The 6243-nt window shown below is 36.7% G+C and overlaps 1 long non-coding RNA gene across 1 annotated transcript in view; it reads left to right on the top strand.

Annotated features, from left to right (window-relative positions):
• LOC107686654 (uncharacterized) overlaps positions 1-5161 on the top strand; it is an 8002-nt gene extending 2841 nt beyond the window's left edge. Inside the window, exons 2-3 of the long non-coding RNA XR_001634061.1 lie at positions 4918-4954; positions 5087-5161. This is a non-coding gene — a long non-coding RNA (uncharacterized LOC107686654). The remainder of the gene's footprint in view (positions 1-4917; positions 4955-5086) is intronic.
• The last annotated feature ends 1082 nt before the right edge of the window (positions 5162-6243 follow it).

Consider the following 6243-nt stretch of genomic DNA (forward strand, 5'->3'; position numbering starts at 1 on the left):
AAAATTCGACATTAGTAACTTACTTTTAGCAGCATCCGTCGTGCGCACTCTCACAAGATCTCCCGGTTCTTACTTGTAAATTCAGTTCACTCACTGGAGACTCGCACTAAACGGATAATTTGAATCAGTGAGTTGTCGACTCGAGAACAGCAATCGATTGGTGCGATTTGCAAACCGATTTAAAAGGTTCATTGTAAAGAATCAGTTCGTTCATGAATCAGACACCGCGTCCAAAAGGGTCTGGCTGCAGCTTGGCGCTTGCACTCTCAGACGTGCATTCTCAGACTTGCACTCTCAGACATCTGAGAGTGCAAGCGCCAGGGTTCGTTCTTGACCTTCTCACCGCGTCTGCGTCTCGGAGCACATGATATATTATAAGGAGTAACGATATGTTTTATGAAATATATGAATGAAATAATTATTCATAACCTATGTCTTGATGGCATCTGTGAGATAAAATGCTGATTTGGCTAAATAATCCAGATTTTTATATAAAAAAAGCATTTTTAGTCACTGGCCCAATTTACCTGAATGTGTTAAGATAAAATGAGCCATTAATTTAAGTTAAAATGGGCCACCTTCTGAGTTGAGTTTAAGCAGAAATTTTGGTGGTTTCTCTTATTAAAAATTATTTATATTATTTATATATTGTATTATTGAATTTGTGACATACCTTTTTCACATTTTACCTTCTAAATGTGTTTGTATGTGATGTGTGTTTATGTGTGCTGCACTATGTTTGTGAGTGCATGTTAGTGAGGCTGTGTATGTGTGTTGAAGAGTATGTGGTGAAGAGAATGGCATTTTTGGTGATGATGGCTTTATCTGTCAAGACTGTTTTTGAAAAACCTTCAGATCACGCGTGCACACACACACGCACACACACACACACACACACACACACTAGTTGTTCAGGTTATTGTTACTTTTTTAAATGAAATTTATGTTTTATTGATGAAATTGATTGAAAGGTTTGAGTGTCATACCTCTTCTCTTTGAAATTCTTTGCAGTCATTGGCTGTTAACTTTTAAACTGTTTAAACTGTTCTACTTGTTATTGTTAAATTTTTTTTATGAAATTTGTTTTATTGAGGAAATTGATTGAAATGATTGAAATAATGTAATTCAAATTGATGTTCTAATGTAATTTAATAGCAATGTTACACTGTTACATTATAAAATTAAATATAATTAAATGTGTTTTATCAGAAATGTCTCTATTTCACATTGCAGTTTGACTGGCCCATTTTTGCTGATCAGCCGGCCCATTTTACCTGAACACTGCTATCTCAAAAAATGTGGGGCAGCTAATGTTTCAAAACCTGTAGGGCCTGAACAATTATATTTTATTACATCAATTCAACACAAAAATATTAAAAACAGTCCTTATTAATCATAAGAACACAGTTAAATGTCATACATGGGTTTTTTGTTAGTGTCCCAAGCGATTAACCAAAAAGTGGCCCAATTTACCTGATATCACCCTATATATATATATATAGGGCTTGAATTTCAATTTGGAAAATTGGGGGGGATTCTCTTATGGGGGGATTTTTAAATCAATTTATAATGTTGTTGATTCATATTTATATTGTGAGGAAGATCATTAAAAAGAACTTTGATCTCAAACTCTGAATTGAATTAATTTGAACTAAAAAGACAAGTAAACAGTCAGTAATAAAATAAGAATAGATAAATGACAAGCAATGGCACAAGCAAATACAATAACAAGATACAACTAAAATGAACTGTGCTTTAAGTTTTTCAGGTAGGTATAACAGTAATATTCATGTACAGAAATACCACAGAAACTAAATAATCTATTTAACTTTAAAATAACACTGTTTGGTCTTCAGTGTATACTTAAACATTAATGACAGACAGCAGAAGGTTTATTTTGGTTGCTGTTTCTTTAAGACCTCATCCACGGACCTAACTGTTACACATAAGTTTTGTTTCTCAACTGTTTACATTCATTTAATAGCCTATAACCGACAGTGTTTAGTATAAATTGACTGTTTACGTGAATACTCATCAAGACGGGCATTTTGACATAATTTTGTATGTATTTTGCCGTTTACAAGCAATAAGGCGCAACACAACTTAATTCTGTAGTCGCGCACTCTCAGATGCGGCTCTATGTGCGTGCGCTTTGGGTGTGAGCTCACAGTATGTTTGTGTGTGCATGTTAGTGAGGATGTGTATGTGTGGTGAAGAGAATGGCATTTTTGATGATGATGGCTTTATCTGTCAAGACCGTTTTTGAGAAACCTTCAGATCGCACGCGCGCGCACGCACACACACACACACACACACACACACACACACACACACACACACACACACACACACACACACACACACACACACACACACACACACACACACACACACACACACACACACACACACACACACACACACACACACACACACACACACACACACACACACACACACACACACACACACACACACACACACACACACACACACACACACACACACACACACACACACACACACACACACACACACACACACTAGTTGTTCAGGTTATTGTTACATTTATTTTTATTAAATTTATGTTTTATTGATGAAATTGACTGAAAGGTTTGAGTGTCTTACCTCTTCTCTTCAAAATTCTTTGCAGTCATTGGCTGTTAACTTTTAAACTGTTGCCATAACACTACTTGTTATTGTTAAATTTTTTTTATGAAATTTGTTTTATTGAGGAAATTGATTGAAATTGATGTTTTAATGTATTTCAAATTGATGTTCTAATGTAATTTAATAGCAATGTTACACTGTTACATTGTTCCCAATTTACCTGATATCACCCTACAGTAACGAAGTAAAACTACTCCGTTACTGTCCACCACTGTCAAAAACATACAGCACGACCAATCAAGTCCGATTCTCAAGCAAACAATTATTAGCCTCTTCATTTTGTTAAATTATAAAGCGCGGCCAGTGAAGTAGCCTACAATTCCCGAGTGAATGACTCTTACAAGCCGATTATTTTTAGTGAATCGATTACAGACCGTCAGGGGGCACGCATAACTTTGTCTCGTATGCAAAATAAGCAGAATAAGCATTTTTAGCGGGCCAACTGAGAGGGGTCTGGCTGCAGCTGGCGCTTGCACTCACACGTGCATTCTCAGGCTTGCACTCTCAGACACTTGCACTTCCGCTAGCGACGTCACTTGCAGTCTTTATAATTTTTTATTTTGTTCTATTTATTTATTTATTTATTCTTTTTGTTTGAATCTCTCAACATTTTACAACAGTAGCCAGGTGGTGAAGACAAGAAAAAAGAAACTAAATTACGAAGTCACTTGCAGTCGCCGCTTGCACTCTCCGATACCTGCGACGTCACTTGCAGTCGACACAAATCGTGCTGTTGCCAATGGAGACAAGATTACACTGTTACATTATAAAATTAAATATAATTAAATGTGTTTTATCCGCAATGTCTCTATTTCACTTTACAGTTTGACTGGCCCATTTTTGCTGATCAGCCAGCCCATTTTACCTGAACACTATCTCAAATAAATGTGGGGCAGCTAATGTTTCAAAACCTGTAGGGCCTGAACTATTATATTTTATTACATCAATTCAACTCAAAAATATTAAAAACAGTCCTTATTAATCATAAGAACACAGTTAAATGTCATACATGGGTTTTTTGTTAGTGTCCCAAGCGATTAACCAAAAAGTGGCCCAATTTACCTGATATCACCGTTTAGAATACTCTTAACGTGGCTTAATGGATGGGTCCTGCAAGAAAAAGACAAGACCCGCAATTCCGTGGCCACAGAACAGCAGAATATTAACACAATGCACAAAGTCTCTCGTTAAGCGTTTTCCTCCTGTAGAAGGCTAACTAGAAATCAAGCCTGAGATTCATCACAGATAGCGTTGTCAACAACTCGAGAGCCTGCAGTATTTTACAGGGAATAAAACGTGTTTTTCAGAATCATCTATTTTGGTCATTCCCAAAAAATAAATAAATTATATTCCTACCTATCTGAAGTTCATTCTGCGACTGCCTGAGCTCTTTAAGTACGTCTTCCTCGGCATTTACCGAATATGGTGATGGATGTTCATCAGAGCAAGTACATTTTGTCGTTCGTCGTTCAATTGTATTCCTGAGGCAAGTCTTCAGACAATGTAAACGGGTGAACGAGCGTTACTAATTTCTTACGTTATTACGTAAACACGCAGTAGGTAGGCCTAGTTTACCCCTATGAAAAGGGTGTGGAGAACCCGTTATGTACCAGTTGAGTCCAAATCCCAAGCGAATACTTTTATGAATCAGTTATTTTTAGTGAATCACAAAGAAGATTGGAGCAGAGTCTCAATTAATCTGACTCACTTTCTGAATTATGTCAGGCTAAATTAATCAAGAACAGACTGGTTGTTAATATGAAAATGCGCAATTAAAGAGAGCCTACGCATTATGAGTCAGTGATATTTTACAAAAAGTAAAAGAATGATGTTAGCATATCTTTTGTTCTTTATTATTTTAAAATGTAATTAGTTCCAAATATTTTTTACTTCAAATTCAAAAGAATCATTAACTGGGAACTGGAATTGTTAAATTCCTTACAACCCATCCTTAGAAAATGGTAAATAATGACAGAATTTTCATTTTTTGCTATACTAGACCTCAGGTTGAAGTTACAATATGTCATTTTCAGGGTTTGACACACTTGTCCTTCATTAAAACACATGAAAACGTCTTTATTTACTTGGTGGGATGAAGAAATTAAGCAGTTACATGTATGGGAGCGCCCAGTTTGCGTGATCAAACGAATGAATTCAGTTACTGCCTCAGTGAACATCAAATGCATATTTCTGAATTCTCGTTTACTATGATGTCACAACCTCCTCCATCCGTTTTTTTTTCCTAAGCAGGTGAATTGGTTTCAGCAACTACTGAGGCAGAAAGGTAATCCCATATTTGGTCATTTACAATAATTCAGGACGAATGCACATTTCCTTTTCATTATGCCTGTGGATAACAAACACTTCTTTCAAGTGCTGAATAATTCATAATTCTTATTTGCTGACAGCGTCGAAGGAGTAACAGTGTCAGGGCTGCTGGGGACACCATGGTAAATGGTCAGGCCTATTGGCTCACTGGCGTTCAGTGTAAATCAACACCACAGAGGAAAAGATGTGGTAATGAGGGCCATTTCTCTTTCCAGATAGGACCAAAGGACTTATTAGGCCTAATTTTCAAGGACATACAGAAAACACGGCAGGGTATCACTCTGCTGAGGTGAGATCTCAGGTTCAATGGGAAACTGTCTGTTTGGTTAGGGGTGGAGGGGCTCACTTGAGACATGATATTAGCTGGATAAGGAAAATGGTTTAATGAAGGGCAGAGGTCAATGAAATCTGCCAACCTCCTCCATTACCCCAATTACTGACACATCCTCTGTGGCCGCTCCTGGCCGAGGATGCTTATTAAGCCACTATTTGTCAGAGATTAGATAAAGTAGCTGTCAGTCATGTGAGCGGACATCCTTTTGGCTTCAGAAAGAACCCCCTGAAGATGAAAGACAAAGCACTGACAGCCCCTTTGATATGACTGCAGATGATTGTATAATTAGAGCGCCACAGACATACTTGAGGACTGAGTGACAGCAATTACTAAAGCTCAGAGCATATGGAGGGATTTCGTGGTTGAGCTAAATGAAGAAAAGTAGCTAAAAGGAAATAAATAATTATAATTGAAAAATAAATATGTCTCTCCTTTAATTGTTACAAATAACCCACTTATTGTAAATTAATTGGTTCTAACTCCACACTTCTTTAACCCTCTTCATGGCTTTTCACACCACACTTAACCCGTGGCTTTTAACCCTAAAGTAATGTTTCACACTTCTGTTTTTGAAAGCCAGTTAGCACCTCTGGATTATGAAACTATATTCCAGTGTAGGGTTAACAACACTAGCGGGTTAACAGTGCCATAGGTATACAGAAAAACTTTGCAATGCCAGAATGGCATAGAGAGTTATTAACCAATTAGAAACTAAACAGTGATTTCATTAAGTAAATTTATAAATAAGCAAATAATAATGCTAACCTAGTGTTAACAAATGTATAGTGCGCATTTTAACCCAGGATAAATGGCTCGTGTAAAAAAGTTTGAATTTAACTGAAATGAAGAAACAAGGAATCATGAATTGAGATTTAAAGAATTTTTATAGCTACTTTTTGACTAAAAATGCA

The sequence above is a fragment of the Sinocyclocheilus anshuiensis genome, unplaced genomic scaffold (genome assembly GCF_001515605.1).
Source record: "Sinocyclocheilus anshuiensis isolate Anshui unplaced genomic scaffold, SAMN03320099.WGS_v1.1 scaffold1102, whole genome shotgun sequence".
In the NCBI taxonomy this organism is placed as follows: Eukaryota; Metazoa; Chordata; class Actinopteri; order Cypriniformes; family Cyprinidae; genus Sinocyclocheilus; species Sinocyclocheilus anshuiensis.